The 26,743-nt window shown below is 49.7% G+C and overlaps 1 protein-coding gene and 1 long non-coding RNA gene across 3 annotated transcripts in view; both read left to right on the plus strand.

The window, feature by feature from the left end:
• Nucleotides 1-5,077: 5,077 nt before the first annotated feature.
• Nucleotides 5,078-8,257, plus strand: LOC126502730 (uncharacterized). The gene is made up of 3 exons (XR_007592033.1): nt 5,078-5,377; nt 7,265-7,361; nt 7,905-8,257. It is a non-coding gene; the product is annotated as an uncharacterized lncRNA (long non-coding RNA).
• Nucleotides 8,258-15,281: 7,024 nt separating this feature from the next.
• Nucleotides 15,282-26,743, plus strand: part of Agpat3 (1-acylglycerol-3-phosphate O-acyltransferase 3) — a 75,825-nt gene continuing 64,363 nt past the window's right edge. The window contains exon 1 of one of the 2 annotated variants that reach the window (XM_050139966.1): nt 15,282-15,368. The gene's annotated coding sequence lies outside the window, so the exon portion shown is untranslated. Of the gene's footprint in view, nt 15,369-15,842; nt 15,921-26,743 lie in introns of those variants that run through there. The other variant, XM_050139976.1, reaches the window with a different exon arrangement.

Genomic DNA, 26,743 nt, shown 5'->3' on the forward strand with positions numbered 1-26,743 from the left:
TCATCAGGCAACTTCTCTCTCCCTGCTGGGCACCTATCACAGGGAAAGGCACATCTCTCCTTTGTGATCTAGGACATTTTTCTCTGGCAAGTCTCTTGGTGACTTGGGGTTGCCCCAGATTGAGATTCTTGTAACCAGGGCACTTTTCTCTTTCCCTTCCTTGCTTTTTCCCAACTTACACCTGTAGCTTGATCTGTCTCTCTTGCCATCCCTAACTCTGCTCTTAGCTGCCTCTTTGTTAGCTCCGTCTCTCAGCTCTCTCCTGGAGCTTACTCTGTCTCTAACTATGGCTAACCCCTTGCCTCTCCTCATCCACCCCTCAGGAGCTGCCTGCTCGATTCTGTCCCTCTTGTTGGCTTGCTGGAACCTTCTGTTTTAAGTCCTCTAGGTACATCAGGGACTCTCTGTGCCCTCCTGGGTCTTCAAGACTTTGGAATCCTCCCTCTGGCAGAGGAGTCCCTGTCTGTGACCCTTTCCCTAAGCCTCTCCACTTCCTATAGAGAATGACTTCTCCCTGCTTGTCCGTCTCTCAGCCTGCTCTGGTCTCTAACCGTGGACTCTTCCCGTTCAGAACACCCCTCCCTGCCTCTCTGGTCTCTAACCGTGGACTCTTCCCATTCAGAACACCCCTCCCCCGACTCTCTGGTCTCTAACCATGGACTCTTCCCATTCAGAACACCCCTCCCTGACTCTCTGGTTTCTTTTCCTTCTTGTTCTCAGAGGTTCCATTAAGCCCCGTTGTCTTACTGCAAACATCTTGGCCTCAGTACAGTTCAGTGACCAACGATGCTCTTGAGTTTCAATTTATCACAGATTGTAATGACTTCCACCACTGCACAAACAAAGAATCCCCAAATCTCTTATTTTTGCACTTTCTTTGCTCTGCTCTTTCTGGTCTTTCCCCTCTGATTTCTAAGTCAGTATCATGGAGATTCAAATGTCTTTTGGGTAAGAATAGTATTTAAATATTGTCACATGCTGCTCTATTTCATAAAGCTGTCTCTGGGGCTGGGTTATGCACTCCGTTTCTAGGCCCAAACACGCTTGTTTAAAAATTGCCAGGTGGTGGTGATGTATACCTTTAATCCTAGCATTTGGGAGGCAGAGGCAGGCGGATCTCTTGAGTTCGAGGCCAGCCTGGTCTATAAGTGCTAGTTCCAGGACAGGTTCAGAGAAACCCTGTCTTGAAAAACCAAAATAAATACATAAATAAATAAATAAAATAAAAATAAAATAAATAAAAATTCCTCCCAAATTTCTGTGGGCCCATGAGCCCTGCTTAGTTGATTCTGTGGCCATGCTCTTCCAGTGTTCCCAACCCTTCTGTCCCCCACTGTTCTTCCTCCCCATCTTCCATGGGGTTCCCGGAGCGCCAATATTTAACTCTTTAAATGCTCCTCTCTCTTCTATCTCTAAAACTTTTGCTAAAATAAAAACTTTATCTCAAGATTTATAACTGTGCAAACTTACAGTATCTTACTATTTGTAAATTCACTGGGTGTAGTTTAAAAACTTTGGAAAAATCTGTAACAGAAAAAAGTTAGCTTAAAGCTTGTAACAAAAAGGATTAATAGGGGCCGGGCGGTGGTGGCGAACGCCTTTAATCCCAGCACTCGGGAGGCAGAGGCAGGCGGATCTCTGTGAGTTCGAGACCAGCCTGGTCTACAAGAGCTAGTTCCAGGACAGGCTCCAAAACCACAGAGAAACCCAGTCTCGAAAAACCAAAAAAAAAAAAAAAAAAAAAAGGATTAATAGGTAAAAAATTACAGCATGTTTATAGGAAACTTGGATTCAACTTTTACTTAGGAAAATAGATGTTTTTAAAAAAGAAAAAAGGGTATGTGCCCGATGGGCTCATTTTAGAGTAAATAGTAACCAGGTGGCTTGAAACCATCTAGGTTGATGACCTCATTAGGATGGAAGCAACAGTGTGGCAGCCATCTTTATTAAGGGTATAGAGAGGAGATGCTATGTGGCTTCATCTCCATCCTGACTAAAGTGACCAGGCGCAAGCACTATAAACCAACCGAGGCAAGGCCTATAAACCGTTTTAGTTCTGCCGAACCCTCTGCTTTTCATTATGGCTCCTTTTTTCTGAATAAAGAGAACACAGCAGGGTCTCCAAGATACTTTGGATTAGGAATGGATTTTTGTACAATTTTTTTTTTTGTCATGAGAGTAAAAAATAACAGATGAGGACAAACCACGAACAAGGTTCCTGGAAAACAGGACTTAAAAATAATGTATCCTTGGTGAATAAGGTGTGTTTGCTGATTAAGGTTTAGAAACTCCTAAGTTATAAAGGTCTCTCAGGTTAACAGATACTGACTTAGAGGTGTCTGTTACTGTTGTCTTTGCTATCTGCATTTGACCACTACCTCCTCCTGAAGCTGACCACCAAAGTCATTAAAGGCCGGCAATCAAAAGCCTCTTTTGACTGATTTCATTAACATACCCAATCAAAACTAAACACCTATTGTAGCATAGGGTTCCCCCTTTTACCTTTATAAACCGGCTTTTGCTCATGGGCCACATCTGTCTCCTCTCTATCCAGAGGCAGTCCTTTGTCCCTCCAGGGCAAATATCCCCCCCTTTGTTCCTTTCCCCTTCTCCCTCATCCTCTCTCCTGTGTTTGTCTCTTATTTCCTGCCCTCTGTCCCTCTGGGGCAAATAAACCTTTTTTGGGCTTAGAACTTGGTCTTGGGGTATCTTATGCTAACTCTATTTCTTTTCCAAACAAACACACAAAACTATAATCTTTAAAAAAAAAAAACCCATTAACCTGTGAACTGTTACAGATACTTAGGACACACAAGTTAGTAGTCACCTTAAAAATGATCAGATTCTTTAATGCGCTCAGAACTAAGCTTGATGTCATGCTGAGTGCAAATGGAATTCCTGTATAGGGCAAACTGTACCCCTCTATATATGTTGTCAGCATTAAGCCTGAAGCAAGTAACTAAAAAATAAGTAAAATTTGTTTGAAGTCAGGTATACCTAATTATACCTTAGGTTAGATGGTGGCTCTCAAGCCCCTGGGAGAGATTCGCTGAATAGGGCATTTAAGGTGTTTAATGAACAAAGTCTTCCCCTGATAGACAAAAATACCAGCTCTGGTAGCAGCAGCTAAGGCTATCCCCAGAGAAGATGGACAGCAACAGACTCCCTCTGGAGCTTGCTTCAAATGTGGTGATGCTGACCACTGGGCCAAGAACTGCACCATGCCTTGCCCGCTGCCAGGATCCGACCCCAGCTAAGAACATTGTTGGGTAGACCGCCCTACTCAGCCTCACCTAGGCAGGTCAGTTTCCCCAAGTTCCTCTTGCACAGGAAAATCTCTCAGACCATTTATGTCTGACAGCTGAAGGCTGATGCTGCCCAGTATGGCAGCCAAAGATTTAATGCTGTCCCCTGTGACACCTGAAGGCTGACCACCTCTGCCCCCAACACGGAGGATCCCAGGGTGGCTGTCCAGGCAGTGGGTAAGTCTCTGTCATTTTAACTGTTACAGAGACCATTTGGACTATGCTTCTGGCTCAGGTTTACCCCTCTGATGTCTGTGACAGTGCTGATGGTGAGCTCTGATGATGGACGCTTCACAGTTTAGCTGCAGCAAGCAAACCTTAGCTAGCTCCTCCCGCAAAGCTGCAGCTGTTCCGTCAGTCGGTTTCATATGTAAATATACTTTTTTTCTAGAACTTCTAGGTTTCCTGGTGAGAAAGGCTGACTGCTGGACAAGTTTACATTGCTGAAGGCTTCACGTTGAAAAAGATAAACTTACAGAACAGGTTTCAATGTGAAAACAAACTCAAGCTATCACGCGGCAATCACTAACTGAAAACTTAATCGTTACTCTTCCTTTATTTAAAAGAACTCGCTTTTCAATGACTGCTCTCAAAAATCAACCACCGATGCCTCATGGTAAATGAATGAATAAAAAAAAAAGAAAAGGAAAAAAGAAAAATAATGGCCTTAAGGAGGTTCACTCTGGCCTCCTTGTCGCTCCTCCTCCGGTTGGTTGCCCTCCGTCTCTCCTGCCCCAGCATGCTATGGAAGTCACTGAGGACATGCTGGGATGACAGCTCTGGGTATTGCCTGCACAGGCTCTGTGCAGGGATTGCTCAAGTCACCATTTCCACAGGACACCAAGACTCCTCATACTGAGAGAAGGAGCCTAGCCTCAAAACCTTAGGCCTTCGTGGCTGCACAAACAGCTTCCCCACAATTTGAGCGCTAGCCCAGTGTCTGCTGTCATCAAGATCTGGCTTCTAGCTCTTCTAGTCTTGCCTGTTGTGGCGTTTGTTGCCAAGGATACCTGCCATCCTATCCTTTCTATAAGCCACGTCTCAGCACATGCTAGGGTCCTAATCTCTACAGAGAAGAGCTTCTGCTACAACTTTGCCTCTGCAGAAGGCTGAGTTTACAATAATTAGTTTCTTGAAAAAGCCGGATTCGTCATCCTGCTTTCCTATTGAGTACTATGAGTTAGCGGAAACTCTCTAAAAGCTCTACATTTTGATTAGTGGCCATGCATTTCCAGCAGTCACCTGCACTCTGAGTAAATGTTAACACCTGTGCACAATCCCAGCTTTTAAAATGCCTCATCCGGGGCCCGGGAAGATGGTGCAGTGGTTAGTAGTGCATATTACTCCTGCAGAGGATTCAAGTTTGGCTCCCAGCACTCATGGGGGTGGCTCACAACTGCCTCTTCCAGCTGCAGGCAATGCAATGCCTCTGGCCTCAGAGGGCCAATGCATTGGCATGTCTGTGCTACACTCTCTCACACACAGACACATGATTAAAACATGATAAATAAAAAAAAAAACCCGACCCTTTGAAGAAGCTGATCTGTCCAGGGCCCAGGACCATCTTGATACTCTTGGAGCACAAACTGTCTTATATTACAGCAAAGGAAACCAGGACCCAAGCTGAACTGTCCTTGTCCAAGGGCCAGGCTGGCACTGAGCCTTGGCCTGTAGTCTCTTGGAAGCCAAATAAGCTGATGTTCCTGCCAAACAGCTCCAGGAGTATGACCTATGGTTGACCAATGCCTGTCCAGGCCCGGAGTTAAGGAGATTGAGACATGTCGTTTTTTACAGTGGAGCCACCTGGGAACTGAGAGGTCCCTCTGGCTTAGATAGAGGTGGGCAGCCCTCTGCCACTTGGTCTTGGGGTCCACTCTCACACTCAGTTTCTGAATCTGTGGAAGAGGTTAGCAGAAAGTCCCTTCTGACAACCAGAGTCACCTGAGAGGAGGAAGCTGCCTTGGCCAGCTCTGTAGACGCCTTAGCGCAGCCAAGTTCCTACTTCCTGAAGGCTTCACATGGCCACTGAACTCCACTCTAGACAGATTCTTCTTTCTCATTTGGCAGTGGAGGTGGGTACCTTGGTTTCTCTAACAGGAAAACAACAGAAGCATGGTGCTTGTTTTAATTTAGAAAAAGTGGCACAGGAGATAAAGGTGCCGTGTGACAGAGCTCAGGTGGAGAGGTTTTTATTGGAGGAAAGTGAAGGGGAAAAGGGGGGAGGGGAGATGGACCTCTGGGACAGGAGTGGCAGAAGAGAAGAAAGGAGAGAGGAGACAAAAAGGAGAGAGAGAAGAGAGGAGAGAGAGGAGAGAGAGAGGAAAGGGGGAGGAGAGGTGGAGAAGAGGGAGAGAGAGATAGGAGAGACAGTGGGGAAGGGAGGAGGGAGGGGGAAGAGAGGTGGAAGGTGGGCAGGGCCTTTTTAAAGGTGAAAGAGGCGAATGTACACAGGAGGTGCTCTTAGTGGCTACAGCTCAGGAGGACGTACACCCCTAGGTCAGGCCAGTACAGATGCCTGGATACTAATGATACTGATTTATACCAAGAAAAGTCACTGTGCTATGGCCGAGCTGGGTTCCTAGTCAGGCTGACTGGGAAGTAGCCACATAGTGGAGCAGGTGAGGAAGTGAGTCACAGAGAGTGAGGAAGCCCAAAGTGTCTGGAAAGTCGTGGGTGTTTGGTGTTTTTGTTTTGGGGTTTTTTATTTTTATTTTTTTGAGTAACTCAGAAAAGCAGACAGGCTTAATCCTGCTACCTAGCTGCTCTGTAATTGAGATTTTATTTTAAATTAATCGACCTTATGTTGTGAGATATGCAGGACTTCTGGGCACAGAGAGAGAAAAGAGGAGGAGATAAATGAGGAGAAGAGAGATGCCCAGGAGACATGGAGGGAGTCAGAGATACACAATGAAAGAAAGTTAAAAAGCCATGTGGCAAAATGTAGATGAACACAAATGTGTTAATTTAAGTTCTAAGAGCTAGTGGGGCAAGCTCACGCTGAGGCCAAGCAGTCATATTAATGATAAGTCTCCATGTCATTATTTGTAACTGACGGCCCAAAGAAAATCCATCTTTAACCTTGTGCTGTACTGGTACATGCAGGACCGGCACATTAGAAACTATGAAAAATGTTTTAAATTAAGAATATTTTAAACAAATGTCTTGCAGTTGGACCAGGTGACCTTGGGTGTCTGGTTTCTGGACTTACAGGCGAGGCTCTAAGCCAGCACACCTGCAGGTGCCTGTGGGAGTTTGTCTTTGGGTTTGGATTACTAAGAATGGCCACACGGGCAAAAGCTGTAGAAACCCGGAGTTTCCAGTAAGAGAGCAAATCCTCTTGTTCGTAAGGAGTGAGGGAGCCAGGCCTATAGGGCTCAGGTGTGTACTTTTACATAACTGGAGGCTACTGTAACCCTCCAGGTCTGGGCTACTGCCTGTATCAGCGGCCATTGTGGTCCCAGCACCTCCATCGTGGCAACAATGTTGTTACTGGTCCGAAGAAGAGTCATCAGAGTTACCACTTGGTTTTCTTATATTTTAAAAGAAACTAGGAAACAAAAATTGGTAATGACAGGGCCCAGGCCAGGGCAGCCATGGTACACTTTTAATCCCAGCACTCGGAGGCAGAGGCAAGTGGATCTCTGAGCTCAAGGCCAGCCTGGTCTACAAAGCGAGTGTCAAGACAGCTAAGGCTGTACAGAGATAGCCTGTCTCACCCCTCCTCCCCCAAATTGTTAATGGATAATAGATTTAGTTTGGCCAAATGGAGGAGGTGGTGGAGGGGCCACTCTAATTCCTCCCCCACAAAAGGTAGGTGTGATGGTTTGAATAGGTACAGCCCCCGTGGACTTATGTGTTTGAATGCTTGGGCTACAGAGTGGCACTATCAGTAGGTGTGTTACTGTGCGGGCAGGTTTTGAGGCCTCTGATGCTTAAGCTCTGCCCATTGCGGCGCACAGGGTCTCCTTCTGCTGCCTGCAGGTCAAGATGTAGAACTCTCAGCTACCTCTCCAACACCATGTCTGCCTGCATGCTGCCTTGCTTCCCGCCATAAAGGTAATGAATTAAATCTCTGAAACTGTAAGCCAGCCCCAAATAAATATTTTCCTTTATAAGAGATGCTGCCGTGGGCTGGAGAGATGGCTCAGAGGTTAAGAGCACCAACTGCTCTTCCAGAGGTCTTGAGTTCAATTCCCAGCAACCACATGGTGGCTCACAACCATTGATATTGAGATCTAGTTAGTGTCCTCTTCTGGTGTGTACATGTTAACAGAATATTGTATGCATAATAAATAAATAAATAAATAAATCTTAAAAAAAAAAAGAGGTGCCGCGGTAACGGTGTCTCTTCATAGCAATAGTGTTCACAGCCCTAGAGGCCCTAACTAATAGGCAACCTGGCCTTTCCTAAAAGGGGGGTGTGGGGAGGGAACTTGGGCCTCAGGTTAGCTCCATATAGCTTTTAGTTTAAGTCTCGGTAGAAGAAAATGAGATCTGAATGAGCTCCCCTCCCCCAAAAAAGGATTGGGTTTGTGGAAAGTAGGATTCCCACCCAAACTGGTCCTGGCAGTGTCGTTTGTGACTTTGTTCTTTCGGTAGGTGGAGTGTGCAGGTGTCCCTTGTCATTGGCATTGCTTCAGATCTGAACTTAAAGTCAGGATCCCTGCCTCTCAACTATCTGACCTGCTGAAGTGACAATGGCCTGCAATCCCAGCATTGTGGAGGTGGAATCAGAGGGAACAAAAAGTCAAGGTTATCCTCGGCTACATTGTGAGTTCAAGGCCAGCCTGTGTGACAGGGGGCCCTTTCCCAACTGAACAAAGCAAAACCCCCACAAGTTTGAAGGAAAAAAAATTAAAGGAAGGGGGCGGGGCTCAAGTGTGGAGTCCATGCCTCTCAGCAAAAGTAGCTTCTGGGCGCCCATAATCCACGCTGCAGTCCCCGCACGCAGGAGGCAGAGGAAGCAGGAGGACCAGGAAGTTCAGATTTCAGGCCAACCTGGGCGACACAGACCTGTCTGAAAAACAAAATACGAAAATAAACTTAGGGTTTTTTCATTCCCCTTTGGATTATTTGTGTGTGTGTGTGTGTGTGTGTGTGTGTGTGTGTGTGTGTGTGTCTCCTCTAGAATGGAGCTATAGGAGACTGTGAGCCACCTGACTCCGGAACTAGACTCAGGTCCTCTGGAAGAAGCAGCACATTCTTGTCTGCTGGACCATCTCTCCAGTCCCCAGAGTTCCTTTTTTACTTATTTTTATTTTATTTTATTTGTTTGTTTTGTTTTAGTTTTTTCAAGACAGGGTTTCTCTGTGTAGACCTGGCTGTCCTAGAACTTACTCTGTAGACCAAGCTGGCCTCGAATTCAGAGATCTACCTGTCTCTGCCTTCCGAGTGCTGGGGTTAAAGCGTGTGCTACCACTGCCTGGCCTTAATTTTTTTTTTTTAAATGGGAGCTATTTAAGCCGGGCGGTGGTGATGTACACCTTTAATCCCAGCACTGGGGAGGCAGAGGCAGGTGGATCTCTGTGAGTTCCAGCCAGCCTGGTCTACAGAGCTAGTTCCAGGAAAGCCAAGGATACACAAAGAAACTGTTTCAAAACAGTTTCTTAAGAGAGGGATGGGGAGGGGTGAGCGGGAGAGAGTTCAAATGAAAATTCTAAAACTAGGCCCTGGTGATCTTTGAACCTGACCTTGTTGGGTACCCAGCTGTAAACCTGGAAATTCTGAGAGTCTCACAAACACAGTTTTCAACTTGGTTACAGTTAAAACATGAGTTGACCACTGGGTTACTCAGCACAGGCTGCGTGATGGGGGGTGGGGCAGCCGACGACACACGATGATGACTACACTGGAGGACACGACCCTAGAGGTTTTCCTTAACCCTGTCTCCTGACTTCAGCTTCTGGGCTTCTGTTTTCTACTTTCCCAGCTGAAAATGTTACAAACTGAGCTTTTCTGGTATACTAGTTTATCCTCAGGGACCTACAAAGCTGGGCCCCCACTCCTTCCAGACAAAGGAATGTTCAGACCCAAGGTTGTCGTGACTGGTTTATACAGGCTGAAGTCAGGGCATTTTAGGTAAATATTCTACCAACTGAGCTGCAGCTCCATTCCCAAGTTTGAGGTCCTTACGAAATTTGAATCTGGGTGATATTTTTGAATGATCTCCACTGTGGTTTGTGGGGTCTCAGGGAAATTCCGCCTGGTTCGTGTGGATTTCATCCCATAGCAGCTAGCGCTGCTAAGTGACTCAAGATGAATCCAAATGGCCTTCTTCTGTGCATGTGGAGATGAAGTTTATACCAAAACCTAAAGAGGAAGCCAAGCCAGGACACCAGAAAAGCACTCTGCCACCACAGCACGCAAAATTAGAGTTTTGAAGTTCCTTAATGTCTTAGTTAGGGTTTCTATTGCTGTGATGAAACACCATGACCAAAAACACAAGCTGGTGAGGAGAATGTTCATTTGGCTTCAACTTCCACGTCACTGGAGGAAGTAGAGGCCATGGAGGGTGCTGCTTGCCGGCTTGTTCATCAAGGCTTACTCAGCCTGCTTTCTTATAGAACACAGGACCACCAGCCCAGGAATGGCACCACCCACAGGACTCACCCCCATCAATCCCTATCAATCACTAGTTAGGAAAATGCCCTATAACTGGATAACTGGATTTTTTTTTTTTTGGCTTTGGTTTTGGTTTTTTGAGGAACTCACTCTGTAGACTAGGTTGGCCTCAAACTCACTGAGATCCACCTGTCTCTGCCTACCAAGAGCTGGGATTAAAGGCATACACCACTGCTGCCTGGCCTATAACTGGATCTTTTGGAGGCGTTTTCTCAGTTGAGAGGCTCCCTCCTTTCAAATGACTTTAGCTTGTGTCAAGTTGACACAAAACCATCCAGGACCAAACAACCATGCAGGAAGTAGCTGGACTGAACTTTCAAAGTGACATGTATTTCAAACACACCCTCTTTACAAAGTGCCACCAAGACCACAAACCAAAACAAGGTCCTCATGGCAAGGTGACAAGGAACTCTCCAGATCTTAAACCTAAATAATTAGTGAGTGAACAGTGGTGGCACAAGCCTTCAATCCAGCACCTGGGAGGCGGAAGCAGGCAGATCTCTGAGTTCGAGGCCATCCTGGTCTACAGAGTGAGCTCCAGGACAGCCGGGGCTACACAGAGAGACCCTGTCTTAAAAAAAAAAAACAACCAAAACCAAACCAAACCAAAACCCCAAACAATTAGAGTTACAGAAGTAGAATCGAACCCCCCTTCCATTACCAGTTCATTAACAAGGGTATGAGGCAACTGGTACCTAAGGGTCAGGGACCCACAAATATCCCAACAGCTCTGGGGAATGAATCAGCCACAGGCTTGCCTCCTGGATGGCTCACAAAACTTTTTACTGGGTACTTGGATTTGTTAAATCTACCTACCACATTATTTTTCTGTATTTTTTAAAATTTATTTTTATTTTATGTGCATAGGTGTTTTGACTGCATGAATGTCGGTGTGAGGGTATCAGATCTTGGAGTTACGGACAGCCATGAGCTGCCAGGTGGGTACTGGGAATGGAACCCAGGTCCCCTGGAAGAGCAGTCAGTATTCAAGCCCCACCCCCTGTATTATCTTTTAAAGATTTGTTTCTATTTATGTGTATGAGTGTCAGCATTCATGAGAGGTGCCTGAAGAGGCGAGAGGGTGTCCTCACCTGGATCTGGAGTTACAGGTGCTATCAGCCACCTGATGTGGGTGCTGGGAATGGACCTCCCATCCTCTGTAAGATCTTTAAATGTTCTTAACTGCTGAACCACCCTCTAGCCCTGTTCCCTGTATTCTAGAAGAAATTGGGGGCTGTGAGAGATGGCTCAGTGGGTAAAGGCACCTGTGGCCAAGCCTGAGGATGTGGGTTTGATTCCCAGGCTCCCCCATGGGGGAAGGAGAGAAATAACCCCTCCAAATTGTTCCCTGATGTGTGCACACATACACACAAAATAAACAATACAAAATTTAAAGAAGAAATGGGGCGGGGAGTTGACCCAGTGGGTGAAGCACTTGCTGCAAAAGTGTGAGGGCCCAAGTTCGAATCCCCTGTAAACACCAGAGGCCGTGGCGGCCCAGCTGCGAGTCCAGCCTTGGAGCCCCACAGCCAGCTGGCTACTCAGACTAGCCGTATTAGTGAGCTCTGGTTTGGACTGTGAGATCCTGACTCAGTTAACAAGGTGGAAGAGTAATAGGTGATCCCTGACATCAGCCTTAGGACTCCCATACACATGTGCATACAAATGTATCCGTCCACATGCAAGACTACACCATGCATACCCCACCCCCACACACGTGCACACAAAGACACAAAAATTAAACAGAAATTGATAAAAAGAAATGGACTTATTTATAGTTTGTTGAAACACAGGAACAGGAGGACACATAGCCAAGTCCCTTCTGTTTTGTCTGTGGCCGTCTTACATTTTAATATTTTTACAATTTTTTAAAAATTATTTTTGGTATGTGAGGGCTCATGCCACAGTGAGTATGTGGAAATCAGAGGGTGGCTTCGTGGAGTCGGTTCTCTCCTTCCACCTTTACTTGGGTTCCAGGATTTGAACCCAGGTCCTCAGACTTGTACAGCAAGAGCTTTTACCTGCTGAGCTATTGCCAGCCTCCATTTCACAATTTGTAAGGTGCTCACTAGACAAACACCAGACCACACATAAGCCTAGCTGTGAGGAGGGAAACCGTCCCTTCCTGGAAGAAGGGTACTTGTGCCCAAGACTGTTTCCAGTTTTTAAGTCTGGCATAGGAAAATGGGAGCCCCCATTTTCAAAGAGAAAGGAATTGGGTTTGTGGGATTCCTGCCCGTTCTAGGCCGGCCAGATCTCTCTGTGACCAGTCCCTGTGGTAGGTGGAGAGCGTATGCTTTCTGTATCTTTGGAAATTAGTGTCGGGATCCACAATCCTGATAAACTTCCCCACAAAACAGTAATTTTGAAAGCGATAGTTGATAGCTGACGGGAATGGGGTCAATGGTTCTCAGCAGAAGAAACTTTGCAGTGCCTGGCTCAGAGGTGACACAAAGTGACAGGCTGATCTGAGCTCCTCCATTTTGAGTCCAGTCGCCACGACAGAATGTCTCTGCATCTTGTTCGCAGAAGTAACCTCCATTTGCCGGCACACCAGAAGGCACAAACTGATTTGGACCAAGAAATGACGATGTCTGTGACTATATCAGCTTACCGGAAATGCCAGGCACAGGAGCTTACCCAGATGTGACCCTCACCTGGGCGGTAAAGAAGGAACACTGAGGACAGATGAAAGAGGAACACTGGCTATCACGGCAGGACGCTCCTGAGCCTCGGCCCTGAGAGCCAGCACAACAGAGAATTCCATGTGCCTGTCCCTAGGCTGGAGTCCATTTTCTCCTGCCTGGAACGCACACCGATGCTAGACACACACACCGATGCTAGAAACTGCCTGCCACCTTACAACACAGCTGTGTGTAGCCTCGTGTGGTCCCCACGGAGCCCTTCCCCTGTGCTGTCAGTGACCACAGCCGTGGGAGCCACTTTTCTGAAGCTGTGTCCTTGACTTTAGTGCAGCGAAGAATTTCAGGGTGAGTCAACCTGGAGCAAAGCACTGGCTTATTAGGACAGATATTAACACAAATTAGGCATAGATATTAGGAGGGAGATTACATCCCCAGGTGTGGACAACACTTGTTGTCTGTTTCCAGGAGCAGGTCTCCCTATGTAGCTCTGGCTGTCATAGAACTCACTTTGTAGACCAGGTTGGTCTCAAAATCACAGAGATCCACCTGCTTCTGCCTCCCAAGAGCTGGTGGGTTTAAAGGTGTGCACCACTAGCCGGGAGAGACTTGTGTATTAAAGAGTCACAGGTATGATTTTGATGATATCTTCCCACTTTATATTACTTGGAAGTGTTTCTTCTTTAGTTAGATTGGTTCCCACTTTGTAGTTCAGAGATCTCAAATTTGCAGCAATCCTCCTGCTTCATCCTTTTGGGTGCTGGGCTTGAAGGCCTGAGCCACCTTGGTGCCTGACTCATTTAACTGTCAGGGAGCTGGTCCCCCCTCTTAAGGAGACCGTGGGGCAGAGCCAGACAGAATTGCAGGCCGATAAGATCAAAACATAGGCCAAAGGGGTAAAAGAATTCCTTACTGAGCCAGAGCAGAGTGGAGGCACGTCTGTTGACTGTAAACAAAATCCGTGATCTCAGTTGTGAAATTCACTAATTGTAGGGTTACCGTTGGGAAAGCAGTCGATTAGACTCAAAGGTCAAACATGCTTCAGCCTTAAGTGTTATTAACATCCTTATCTGAAGTATTACAAAGGCGCCTTGGACATCTTCACAGCAAAGTGTGTTGAAATCAGCTCTCAGCTGGGAGGCTTCAACCTCACCGCTGGGGAGGGGCTCTCCTCTTTCCCAGTCCTTAAACTTTCCCCGGTTCTCTCTTACCTCTGTCAGCTCAGCCTCTGCCTTCCAGACAGGCTGGCTGAGTCATGCGGCCTCCTTAACTAGTCTGAGGCCTTCTGTAACCTGTCCAGTGGTGTGGTGTGCTGAGTTAATACAGTGAGTAACGAAGATTTGGTTGGGGAGAAAGAATCTGTTTGCCCGTGGTCACAACAGATACTGCAGTTGAAGAGGCTTGTAGGTTTGGTACTCAGTCTGTTCTGATGTTAAGGGAACGCACAATCTTGTCCATTTCTGTTACTGGCGATCTTGCCCCAGAGGCTTTTAAACGCAGGCAGAGGTACCTGTAGATTATGTCCTATCTAGGACTAAGTCGTTTTCAAATGAACTCAAAAAGTAGGGCTTGGATCCAAGGGCCTGAGCAGGCATGAGGCCACACAGGTTCCAAGTGGTGTGCAGATGGCCCTGTCCTGATGCAGCACCTGAGCCTGCGCAGTCCTTCCTGCCCTGTTTTAGGATCAGCCACTTGCTTGATGGGGGGGGGGGGGGGGAGGCACAAGCGGATGTTGATCCTCAGCTCAGATGACTCACTATGGCCAGGAGGGGATCTGTGGTCACCAACAGGCTGTTTGGGGAAGGGGACCCTGGACTAGGTTGATAGAGGCTTCCTCCTGGGTCGGATGTGGATACAGTGTTGCCAGCTAGTTGCCAACTATAAATAAGTCAAAGGGCACAACACGTGGGAGTGAAAAGCGATCCTGGTGCCGCAACAGACACTGAGGACAGTCCCCCAGGATCCCTGGATGGAATCCTGACCCAGGGGTGGGGGTGGGGATGGGGGAAGGGGGGCTGGGAATGAGGTTCAAGGAATTGGCCAGATACCCAGAAATATCCGGGCATCCCAGGAGAACCCAGAGGGAAGGTGGTCTAGCCTGAGTCATCAAAACGTCCCGGGGCTCAAGGGGACCATGGGAGCTGGGAAGGGAGTCTAGGCTGGGACTCAGGAGGATTCTAGGGTTGGGCCCAGGAACACCCCGGTTACTCGGGGGTAGGGCACCCCAGAGGACTCCAGGGAACCAAAGGGGTCCAGGTTTGGCCCAGGAACACCCCGAAGAACTTCAGGGTGATGAGGAGGTCCACGTTGGGCCCAGGAACACCACGTACCCCAGAAGGACTCCAGGGGGCTGAAACGGGGTCCAAGCCTGGCCCAGAAACACCACGGTGGGACCCCGGTAGGACTCTAGGGGGCTGAATGAGGTTCAGGCTGGGTCTAGGAACACCCCGGTGCTCCGGGAGGGTCGAGGCTGGTCCCGCGGGGCGCCCCTCCCGTCCCCTCCCCCGCCCGCTGTCCGTTGGCCACGGAGCCCGCCGCTGCGCCGCGGGCCCGACTCCTCCCCCGCGCATCCGTCCGCGCGTGTCCCCGCGTCCCCGCGCCCGCCGTCCCGCGCCGGCGGAACTGTGGGATCGCCGCGCACAGGAAGTGGCGGCGGCGCCGAGGCGGAGGGCGGCGATGGGGGCCCGGGGCGGCGGGCGCCGCACTCGCTGAGGCCCGACGCAGGGCCGGGCCGGGCCCAGGCCGAGCGCAGCGGCCGCACGCGCCGACGCGAGGATCGCGACCAGCAGGTGGAGTGCAGGTGAGCCGCGCCGCGCCCCGCCGAGCCACCCGAGGTGGTCCCCGCCCGCGGTCGCCGGGCCCCGCCGCAGTGGCCGGCTGCGCTCTGCGGGGCGCGCGGCCTGGGAACGCGGCGCTGGAGGCTCTGGGTCCACCCCGGCCCCTGTGCGGCCTGCGGGGCTCGCCGGTGCTGTGCGGGATGCGCGGCGGCCTGGGGAGGAGCGATCGGGAGAGATGGGGGTGCGAGGCCAGGCAGAGGGCCTGGGCGGCCTCCGGCCCCTCTCTGGGGGACCTTGCTCTGCATCTGGCTCCTCGGACTGGGGAGCCCCAAGCCTGATTTCGGGGCCCTGTGGGCTAGTTTCACTTTTTTGCTTGCTCAACACAGAGGGAGGGATGCAGGTGGGACGCCCTGCAGGAAGGTGCGAGGGCTCCCTTTGACTTTGGCGTTGAGACCAAAGGCCGACTGTGAATTTCCACGTTTCACTCAGGCGCTGGGGTCATTCAGTAACCAGAGCCTCTGGAGGAAAACACCTGTCCACGGTGGGCCACCAGGAGCCCTGGAGCATAACCCCAGGTACCTATGACAGGAGCATTGTGAGCGCTTGTGTGCAATATATGCAGGTTTCCTTTTTAACTTTGAGAGAAGTTTAGTGGCACTGGGAAATGGTTTTAGAAATGGCCTTCCAGACCTAACTTTTAAAGCAGTGTGGAAAGTCTTGTCTAAGAGAATACTTAAGAGATTGGGCTCTTTTCCCTGGGAAACTAAGAGGTTACTTGGATAGGCAACAGACTGGAATGACTCGTCCGAAGCCGAGATCTCTGATTCTGGGATTGGACATAGAATGCTGGTTGGGGGTGCTGGGTTTGTGTCTGTTGGTACTGAGTGGGAGCAGCCCTTTCTGCTGCGATGGCATTTGTGAAATGGACTGTACCCTTCCAAGAGGTCTCGGTGGGTTGTACACTTTGGTCTTATTTGATCACTTCCTTACTGTCCCCTCCCCTTACTAAATAAGCAGGACCCCTTCCCACTTTGGAAGTTAGCCTATAAAGCTGATTTCTAGTACCACGTCCTGGGCTCTGTGATTACATTGTTTCAGAAAAGTTACTTGTGATGGCATTCCCAGCCTCTCTTTGGTCTTGGTGGTGTGTGCTCCTTGGAGTGGCTGTGCTCAGCAGGTGGATGTCAGCTGAGTGACTGACCTAACTCAGCATGGACCTGCTACAGGCCTTGCATGTGGCCCCACATATGCCTGTCTCAGCATCACCACAGAAGGTCTAAGGAAGTTGCCTTAGGGATGGGTGGAAAGTGGGTTAAACAGTGTCTCCTAGGGAAGGAACAGGGAAGGGATGCTGGAGTTGAAGGGAGGTCTCTGTCCCACCCTAGGCTGCTCTCAGATAAAGGCCCAGCGCCTGGGAAGGACAGTGTCTGTGTGCTACAGAGGGCTGGGCAAACAGTGTGCAGAAAGTAATGGGGTCTTTGGAAGAGCATCAACCACAGCGGTCCTTGTTTTGGTTCCCTTCTGGGGCTTGTAGGTTCCACCCTCAGCTGACAGACTCTGAGCCACACTGGGGTTTGAGGAGCAGGACTAGCCGTTTGCCCTGGATTATGTCACAAATTACAACAGCCAGAACTTAAAGTAAGAGTGAAGAGACTCCCATCTTCTTAGACCGGGCAGGGGAGTAAGTTCGTAAATTCGTCTCTGGCCCAGTTGGAGGGAGGTAGGGCATGGTAAGGAGTGGTCATACCACGGTAGGGCATGGTATGATTGGGGGAAAGCAAAGGTGGAAACTTACTGTTGTTTCAGGGGTCAAATGGCATCATTGATCCAATCTCACTCCTGACAAGTTGACACTGGTTAACTGGCCCAGCTCCATTTACCCCTCCCAAGATGGAGCTGGTTCTGCCTGCCTGTTTGTCCCCTTCTCTGACTTGTGGCTTTGCTTAGGTCCTGCAGTGTGACCCAGTATCATAGCTTGTCAAATCTAGCAGTGGCCCCTTGGCATCCCCCATTCTCCTCCCCCTGACCCCACACCATTCTGCTTTCTCACATTCTCACATGCTCTTCCCCATTCTGGCCTTGTGTGCACCGCTGTGATTTCCCCCACCACAGACCGTGGCTGGTGAGGTTTGAACAGCTTGTCTCTGGGCGTGACTGGCCGCCTTCGGCCAGCGGCATATTGCTGACTTGTCTGATGTGAGCTCTGTAACTGCTTCATCTTCTCACTGAGAAGTTTCTGCTGCTGGAGGGTTGTGCTGAGTTTTGTAAACAGTTGCTCAGGGACTTCATGGTTTTTTTTTTCTTCAGCCAACTGAAGAACCTTGGGATCTTAAATGAATTTTTCCAAGTGTAATGCGAGCGGCGGAACAGCACATCATTCCTAGAACACGCTGATAACTGCAGGGTTAACCTGAGCTTATTAACCTCAGAATGTTTTGTTTCAGGCAACTGCCACAGCGTTTTCTCTTTGAAGACTCTTGCTGCTTTGTTTAGAGTCCAACGTGTCCCAATCTTGTTTGTCAGGCAAAGTCCAGGAGTGCACACTTGTCACTGGGGCATAGCTGTGCTTCATTGTAAGGGATGGAGAGGCAGGCTGACGGGGCCCAGGGTTCTTGCTGGGTCTGTGACTGGTGACTGTAGAGGGGGTAGTGTGCCCAATGGCCACTTCTCTCTCACATATGGACAGAAGGGGCACAGGCAGCATGTATTCTAGATGTCGGTGTGTGTGGAGGGCAGCACAGGCAGAAGTCCCCTCCTGGCTGGAGCGCATCATGTCACTTAAGGCTAAAAGCTGAAGCTAGGTCCTTTTGATGGGAACAAGGTGCCAGCGGCCCAAAGGCCTGTCCCTCTATGACCCAGGAGCCATGCATCATTAATGGGCAGCGTCTCCATTCCTTTTGGGAAGGTGGGGGTGAGATCCATAATAAATGACTGTGGCAGGGAGTAGAGTAGTGGCAGAACGCTGCCTGCTGCAGGGCGGACACAGCCTCGGCCCAACCTGGAGCTCGGGCTTTGGCCCTCTGTCTCCTGTCACTGCTGGCTGGCCAGCGGTGCTCTCCCTCTGCTGATTTGCCGGCAGGAACATTCTAGAAGTGTATGCTGATATACATTTGCCCCTGTTTTGAAAACAAATTCATTTAGTGTGTATGTGTACCTTTGCGTGGCCATGCGTGTGGGTGGGTGCATGTGGGGTTCAGAGGTCAGCACTGGTGAGCTTCCTCACGTGATTGCCACTTGGTTATTTTTCAGCAGGATTTATTTATTTTTATTTCATGTGGATGAGTGTTTTGCCTGCATGTGTGTAATGACACAACATGCTTGTACTGATGTCCTGGAACTGGAGTTGGAGATGGTTGCGAGCCACCATGTGGGTGCTGGGAATGGAACCAGGACCTCTAGAGGAGCAGGTGCAGCCCGTGCTTGTTCTTAACCACTCAGCCACGTCTCCAGCCCCACCTTAGTTTTCAAGATTTATTTTTATTTTTCTCTCCCTTCCTTCCTCCCTCCTTACCCACCCTCCCCCCACGCATGCGTGTGTGTGTGTGTGTGTGTGTGTGTGTGTGTGTGTGTTTGTGACATGCTCAGGTTCCCTTGGAGCTGGAGTTACAGGTGGTTGTGAGTCACCATGGCTGCTGGGACTGAATTTGGGTCCTCTGTAAGAGCAGCAAGCACTCTTACTGTTGAGCTCCTCTCTAGCCTCGTCTTCTTATTTTTTCAAACAGGGTCTCTCCCTGCACCTGACTGATTTGGCTAGGCTGGCTGGCTGGTCAGCAAGCACCAGTACTCTCCTGTCCATCCCCCCCCCCCAGAGCCAGGGTTCCAGGTCAGAGCTGCTGCACTGGGCTCCTTACATAGGTGCTAGGGATCTGTGATCCTCACGCTGTGTGACCCCCCCAGCCCCTGCCTCTACTGTGTGTTACCCTTCGCTTATCTCTGTGCAGTAGAGAATGCAGCCACCATGGCTGTTTTAGATACATCTAGTTGAACTCTCAAAGCAACACTGAAGACGTGTATGAGAAAATGGAGTGGCAGCCCTGGGCAGGCAGCTAGGCTTGGCTCTGCATTTCAAACGCAGGTGCCATCGAATCTATAGGTGTTGTTCTGATCACCAGTCCACTTGATGCTCAGAACATCTCATATGTGAAAAATTCACATTTCTTTCTTTTTTAAAGATTTAATTATTTATGTTTTTATTATGTTTTATGTATCATGTTCTGCCTGCATGTATGTCTTCACGCCAGAAGAGGGCAACAGATCTCATTATAGATGGTGTGAGCCTCCAAGTGGGTGCTGGGAATTGAACTCAGGACCTCTGGAAAAGCAGCCAGTGCTCTTAACCTCTGAGCCTTCTTTCTGGCCCCCAAATCCACATTTCTAAAACAAATTGAGTGATTAGCTTTACATACACATTGAGTGACTCAGGCCACTTTAGAGGCTGTTCTGCTGTATTGGGCTCACAACCCCACGTGAAATTCAAGCCGCAGCTATGTGCTAGGAGTGGAACTGAATTATGCAGACAATATGCTCATTGGGTTTGTCTTCCACCTAGGTGTGAAAGACCGTGTGCTGATCCTTAACACACAGCATGCCGACCATCAGTCAGGCTTCCTAGTGGTTGATATCTGTTTTAGGTTGTTGTCCCTGTGTAATTGGAGTACTGGCTGAGTGAACCAGTGTGCTCTTTATCAGAGAGACCCAGAAGGAGCAGTCCCGGTACCTCGAAAAATGTGCTAAGGTAGCTTTTTGCCAGAGTAAGGCGGAAGTCAGGTAATTAAATGAAGACCACATGAGCTAGAGTTTGTACAGGAAATGGGTACCACAATGGAGTTCAAAGTATAAGAAGTCTCCTGGGAAAAAATGCTGTGGGTGGTAGCGTTGGGGTGAGCCCTCAGGCAGGTCTGTGGAAGGAGGCAGGCCTGAGGAGGGAGGATCCCAGTACAGAGGAAGGCTCCGTAGCCCCAGGCAGCCTCAAACTAGGACTATGTACAGAGGGCCATGCCCCTACAGGCCCCAGTGCCCGTCCCTCCTAACTGCTGGCTGAGTGCCGTGGGCTCCTACCTCACCTGTCACTGCTGATGACAGAGAAGGCTGAGTGGCAAAGCTCTGGCTGCTTCAGAGATGAGGTTTAAAGCTTAAACAACTTTGTTTTGGGGCATTTCTTGGGGGAAGTGCTGCGGCAGAAGCATGTCTCATTGTCTTGTGCATGTGTGCTAGGCAAGCACACAACCAAAGTTTAGTAACTTAATGTGTTTTAAATGTTTGCCTGCATACATGACTGTGCACCATGTGAGTGCCTGGTGCCCAGAGGTCAGAAGAGGGCATAGGATCCACTGGGACTGGAGTAAGGACAGTTGTGAGCTGCCATGTGGATACTGGGACCTGAACCAAGGTTCTCTGGAAGAACAGCCAGTGCTGAGCCATCCCTCCAGCCTTAAGTTCAATAATTTTTTTTGAGACAAGGTCTCTTAATAGAGCCCTTGTGTCTTGGTATTTACTATGTAGACCAGGCTGGCTGCAAAATCACAGAGATCCTTCTGCCTCTGACTCCTGAGTGCAGGTAACTTTAGATACTCACTCAGAAAAAGAAGGAAAGAAAACAAATCAGGGCACAGCAGAAGCCGTCCCTACTGTCAGCGTGTGATGCAGCAATGCAGGCAGTTTTGGGGTTTTAGGAGCAGCCCTGTGGCCCCAAGGCCTTTGTCGCCCTGTGTGGTCTGGGCAGTAGCTAGCAGGAAGCTGGCATTAGAGGAAAAAGTGCCCATACAGAGATCTGCAGTTCTGTACTGACGTGGAGTCAGGAGCAGGCACCCTGGAGAAGCTGGGGCTCAGAGCAAGCAGACACTCTCCCCGCAGAGTGGTTGGGGGACCACAACCTGGGTTCTAGGCTTGATAGAAAATTAGTACTGTAGCCACCATTTTAAGTCAAACCTGGCCTGACGCTTGCTTTCCTGGAGCCCCAGCTGTGTCGTAGTCTATGTGCTGGTGAACGGTTGGCTCTCAAGTGTTCCTTTTTGATGACAACATCACGGATGGAGATTTTAAAGACAGATTCCAATAGGGGCCCAGCAGTAAGGGGAGGAAGTGAGATATGGGTGTGAGATGGGAGGGGGCGGGCTGTGCTGTACATGGCCTGGCTCACCTGACTGCCAGCTGCAGACCTCAGTCAAGCATGGCTGGGGAGTCATGGGACTCAAGTTATTAGTCTTTGTTCCTCCAAGAAAAAGCCTGAAACTGGACGTTGTGTAAGTTTCTATTTTAGCATGGGCTGTGCCGTATCAGCACTGCTGTCGGCCACACTCGGCACCCGCCGGTGAGTCTCCAGCTTCCCCTCTTCATCTCTTGAGATAAAGTAACTGAGTCTGTGAAATGGACCGAGTGGTCCTCCTAGAATCCACGCACAGTGGAAGCAGCCAATGACCTGCGTGCCTGTGTAGCATCCCTCCTGGGAGGGCAGGATGGGGTTCCCTATGAGGGTTTGAGGGTAGCGGAAGAAAACAGTATGAGTGCCAGGTGAGAAACAGCGACTCCCCTGCCTGTGGTACCAGAGGATGTTTCTCCTGACAGGACCACCTGTTTGCACAAGGGCCCTCAGCTAGGTCCCGTCCCCTAAGCCAGCTCTATCCACATGTCCGGTGCATGTTGAGGGTGTGGCCCTCAACACCCAGTGTAAGTGCCTCGGAGGGGTCGTGAGCTGGACTGACTACATGCTCTTGGGCACATGGTGTCCCTGTTAACCTTCGCAAATAGTGTTATGGGATGCTGTGTTAGTGATATGGATTCTCTACCTAGAGCCCGTCCCCCACCCCGTGTGTAACCCCTGTGTCTTCTCCTATATGTCCGGGTGTTTGCCCCATGTCTCTCCTGTGTGTTTCCACTGCATTTGTCCTTCTGTCTCCCCTTGTGTGCTCCCATGTGTTTGCTCATGTGTGTTCACCCGTGAGCTCCCATGTGTTTGCTCATGTATGTTCACCCGTGTGCTCCCAGTATGCCCTCCACCTCACTCCCTGTGTGCTGCCCCCCATGTGTTTCCTCTGTTTCTCCCCTGGTGTGTTCACTCTGTGCTCGCCACTCCTGTGTGCCCCTTGGCTGGTTGTGCGTTCTCCTCTGCGGCTTCTCTACTCTTGCTCTGCTGACTGCTGCTGGGACCCCTGCTTGCCTATCGCTCCTGCCTGGTTTGCGGTAGTTTACTTTCTTGGGTCCATTGTCTGCGCTCACTGATCTTTTTGCTGCTTGGGTTTATCTTTTTTATTTCATTTTATTTTAAGGAGCAGATTTATTTTTGATTTTTTGAGACATGGTTTCCCTGTGTAGCCCTGACTGCCCTGGAATTCGCTCTGTAGACCAGACTGGCCTCAAACTGACAGAGATCCACCTGCATCTGCCTCCTGAGTGCTGGGATTAAAGGCGTGCACCACTAGGCCCAGCAGATATTTTAAATTTAATGGAGTATCATTTTCTTTTCTGGGCAGTGCCTTCTGAGAGCTGCACAATGCATAAGCCAAGGCTCAATGCACTCTGCGTGTTCTTGTAAAGGTTTTTTGTTTGTTAGTTTGTTTTTTATTATTTATTTTTTTTCAAGACAGGGTTTCTCTGTGTAACAGCCCTGGCTGTCTTGGCACTTGCTCTGTAGACCAGGCTCGTCTCAAACTCACAGAGATCCACCTACCTCTGCCTCCCATGTGCTGGGATTAAAGGCGTGCACCACCACCGCCGGCTTCTTGTAGAGGGTTTAAAGTCCACTTTCCACTCTGCTGTCCGTAGTCTCTGTGGAGCATCCTTCTGATGAGTGCTGTAATGGCCCCTGCCATGTTCCATTATTCCCAGGTGCCCTTGTTATCTTTGTTGTTTTGGAAAACAGCATTTTAACAATACGCTCTTTGCATTACTAGCCCCTTGCTGGTATTAATACTGAGGTGGCTGTTGGGTATCGTCATGGCTGGTCACCTAGCTAGCTGTCCCTCGTAGTTTGTTTGTTGAGTTGTAATGTTCTGCACACACATCCATGACGTCAGGAATGACAACGGCCTTGTTTCTTCCTTGTGCCAGCAGTAGTGCTCTCTCTGCCTTCCTGGCTGGCTCGGCACTGGGCTGGGGCTACGTGGACAGTGGTGGCCATCCTTGTCTGGTGTCTGAGTTTAGGAAGTGATCCTAATTTCCCTCTTTGCTGTCGATTCAAACATTGCTGCTTCATTTTCAGCTTTCCTGTCGCTTCTCCTCAGAACAGAGGAGGGGGTGACCATGGAAAGTGCAGGGAAATGAAAATGCCAGTAAGGAGATCAAAACGAAAGGTCCACCTTGTGAGGCTGCCGTCCTGCCAGCATGGCTAAGCTGCAGCAAGGCCCCTGGGGCGAGTGTTGGCCCGCTGTGGGGCAAAGGGAAGGATAGTGTATGCTTTTGTGGTTTTATCTATAGTCAGTTGTTGTGGTTCAAGATATTAAATAGAAACCCCCATAAATAAAGAGTTTATCAGTTTGAAGTTATGTCCTGTCTGAGCTCACACCCTTCTGTCCCACCTCACTGTATCCACGCCGTGTGTTCTACCCCTTCCGTGTCAGGTCGCTGTCACGGTATCATCGTGGTGACAGTTAATTCTGACTGTCAACTTGATTGAATTAATAATCACATCCATTGGTAGAAAAGCCCAGCTCTGCGATTTCCAAAGACAAATCGATCCCAATCAGCCCCTCTGTGGGCTTATAATACAATGGCATTGTTGAGAGGAGGTAACAGGTTGGGAGTGGTGTCTGGTTAGAGGAACTAGGTCCCTGGACGCATGTCCTTGGACGTGTATCTTCCCTGGCTCCTCTTGTGCCCATCTTTCTTTGCTTCCTGTCTCTCAGGAAGTGAAGAACGGCATTCCTTCATGGGCGTCCATCACTGTGACTCTGCCCAAGGATGCAGGGCCACGCCATAGAGCTCTCTGAACCCCTGAGCCAGTGTCTGTCCTGCAGGTGGTTTCATTGCCGCAGTGATAAATGTCGGGTTCTGTGTGTTAAGTCCCTTGTTTTGCTTACCAGTGGCTCTCAGTGGGCGCCAGGGTGTGAGGCACAGAAGAGGGGGGCAGACTGCTGCTCACTGCTGTGTTTCGGGGCCTGCAGGGAAACCACTGAACAGGATGCCGTGCTGCCCACAGTTCCAGGCAGCCTGAGGATGGATAGCAGGGAGTACCTTGTTCACACTGTGGGCAAGGCAGTAGCTGTGAAGAAGAGGAGCGAGGGCTCAGTGAGATGGCTCACCACGGAAGGAAAGTTGCCTGCTACTAAGCATGATGAGGACCTGAGTTTGATCCTGTGGACCCGCATGTGGAAGGAGAGAACTGATTCCCACAAACTGTCCTCTGATCTCCATGTGTGTGCTGTGACACATGTGTAACATACACATACAAATAAATGTGGAAAAGGGAGCAAGAGACATGCATGTGCTGCTTGAGTCCACTCAGAGCCCAGCAGGATTGTGGCCTCGCCGGCAGGATGCTCAATGAGCTTCAGGTGGACCAGCGGACTTAGCTCATGACCTCAGTGCCGGCTGGACTGTGCTCAGTTTGTGGGTTGCACACTGAAGATATGTCGCCAGTTTACATATTATTCCTAAGTAAGGAGTGACAGGGAGTTAAGTTAAACAAGTTAGCAGTATAGAAGGCAGAGCCCATAAAACATAATTAGAAAGCCAGAGCTGTCTCACCATGCTCTCCTGACTCTTGGTCAGTACGCTTTGCTGGAATGGGAGCTGGCTGCATTGAGGGGCCTCCCTGGGCTTCCTGGGGGTGGAAGTTAAGAGAGAACAATAGAGAGATGCTTGACCATGAGGGACAGAAAGCAGGCAGTGTCTCATTACTCCTCAGGAGCAGGTGATGTTCAGGCCTGAGCTTGGAAAGATGTGTGTGGGGCAGGTCATCCTTTAAGAAAAAGGCTCACACCAGAGCTTAGGGTGCTCTCCCACACCTCCCTCGGGAAAGGGACTTATGGCTGAGGCTGTACATGAGGTCATACGTGTGTCAGAGAGCTGCAGCTGGCCAGTGTGCACAGCCTACTGTGGGTCTAGGACACAGCCAGGCTAGACAGGGGAACCAGTGTGTTACTGGGACAGCTATGTGCAGAGGTGGGACACTGTGCTGGCAGGGGGGAAAAGAGCCTGTTCCCTGGCTGTGTAGCCAGGTGTCACGGTGACAGGTTGGCTCAGGTACAGCTCGGTGGTAGAGTGTTTGCTTTACACATTCAAATCCCTGGGGCTTCCTGTGCTGGGAAAACGCTGGTGTGGGGCTGTGTTGGGCTATGTAGATCAAGCCGTGGAAGCCCTTTCCAGGTATGGAGGGCATAGGAACTACAACACATCAAATGCAGTGACTGAAGTCACGTGGACCGGAAACTACCTTCTTAGAACAGATTTCACATCCCTAGGCTGGCACCTTCAACCGAGGAGGCCCTGGGGAGGGATGGATGGTCACACGGTGACTCTTGAAGCCTGTCCATGGGGGGAGGGGTCACTGAAGAACAGATGATGTGTGCCAAGGAGGAGTCTCCAGGTAAAGCTCCTGGGACCATCAGGATGAGGATTCAGATGGAATGGAAAGGAAGAACATGTTTCCAGAATTCCTACATGGAAATAAATAGTAACTTCACAGAAGGGGCCGCCTGGGTGGGAGGTAGGTAGGTGGCTTGGTGGACTTTGGTGTCTGCTTGCCATAGCCCCATGAGAAAGAGAAGGCCCGCTTCATGCAATGGACAATTTTCTCATCAAGAGGGGTTGGTGGTACATGCCTGTAATCCCAGCATTTGGGAGGTTGAGGCAGGAGGATGGTGAGTTCTAAGCTAACCTGGTACATAGCATGACCCTTTCTCCATTTTCCCCCTTTTTCCTTTTGTTTCCCAGACTGTCTGACTGAATGGGCAGAGGCCTTCTCTGCACATGTTGAGCTGGGCACAGGACCCCCTTCTCCTTGTTCTCTGGGTGAACTACGTGCTGGATTTTTTGTTTTAGTGGGCCCATCCAGCTTCTCTGGTTGGCCAGGAGGTGTGATCTGTATGATGTGTTGAGCAGTCTCCTGTAGATTTGTTAAAATTTGTTTGGAACTTCCTGTGTCTGTTTGGAAGCCAGTCTGGCTCCCCCCATTCCCCACATCTTTCTTGTGCTTCAGAATCTGGGTTGTGCTAATTTCAGGCTGAAGCAGGGGGCGGTTTGAGGGAGGCGTTTCCCATAAGTCTCCAGCATTTAAAAACGTGGTCCCCAGTTGATGGCTTTTTGGAAAGGATTAGGAGGTGTGGCCTTGTTGGAGAAGGTTTGTCACTAGGGGTGGGCTTTAGGTTTCAAAGCCTTGTGATGTCCCTAGTGCACTCTCTGCTTCCTGTTTGTGCTTCAGGATTGTGAACTCTCAGCGGCTGCCGCTGCCACACTCCCTGCC

The sequence above is a fragment of the Alexandromys fortis genome, unplaced genomic scaffold, assembly GCF_014885135.2.
Source record: "Alexandromys fortis isolate MF-2015 unplaced genomic scaffold, M_Fortis_MF-2015_v1.1 scaffold_9, whole genome shotgun sequence".
NCBI classification, from domain to species: domain Eukaryota; kingdom Metazoa; phylum Chordata; class Mammalia; order Rodentia; family Cricetidae; genus Alexandromys; species Alexandromys fortis.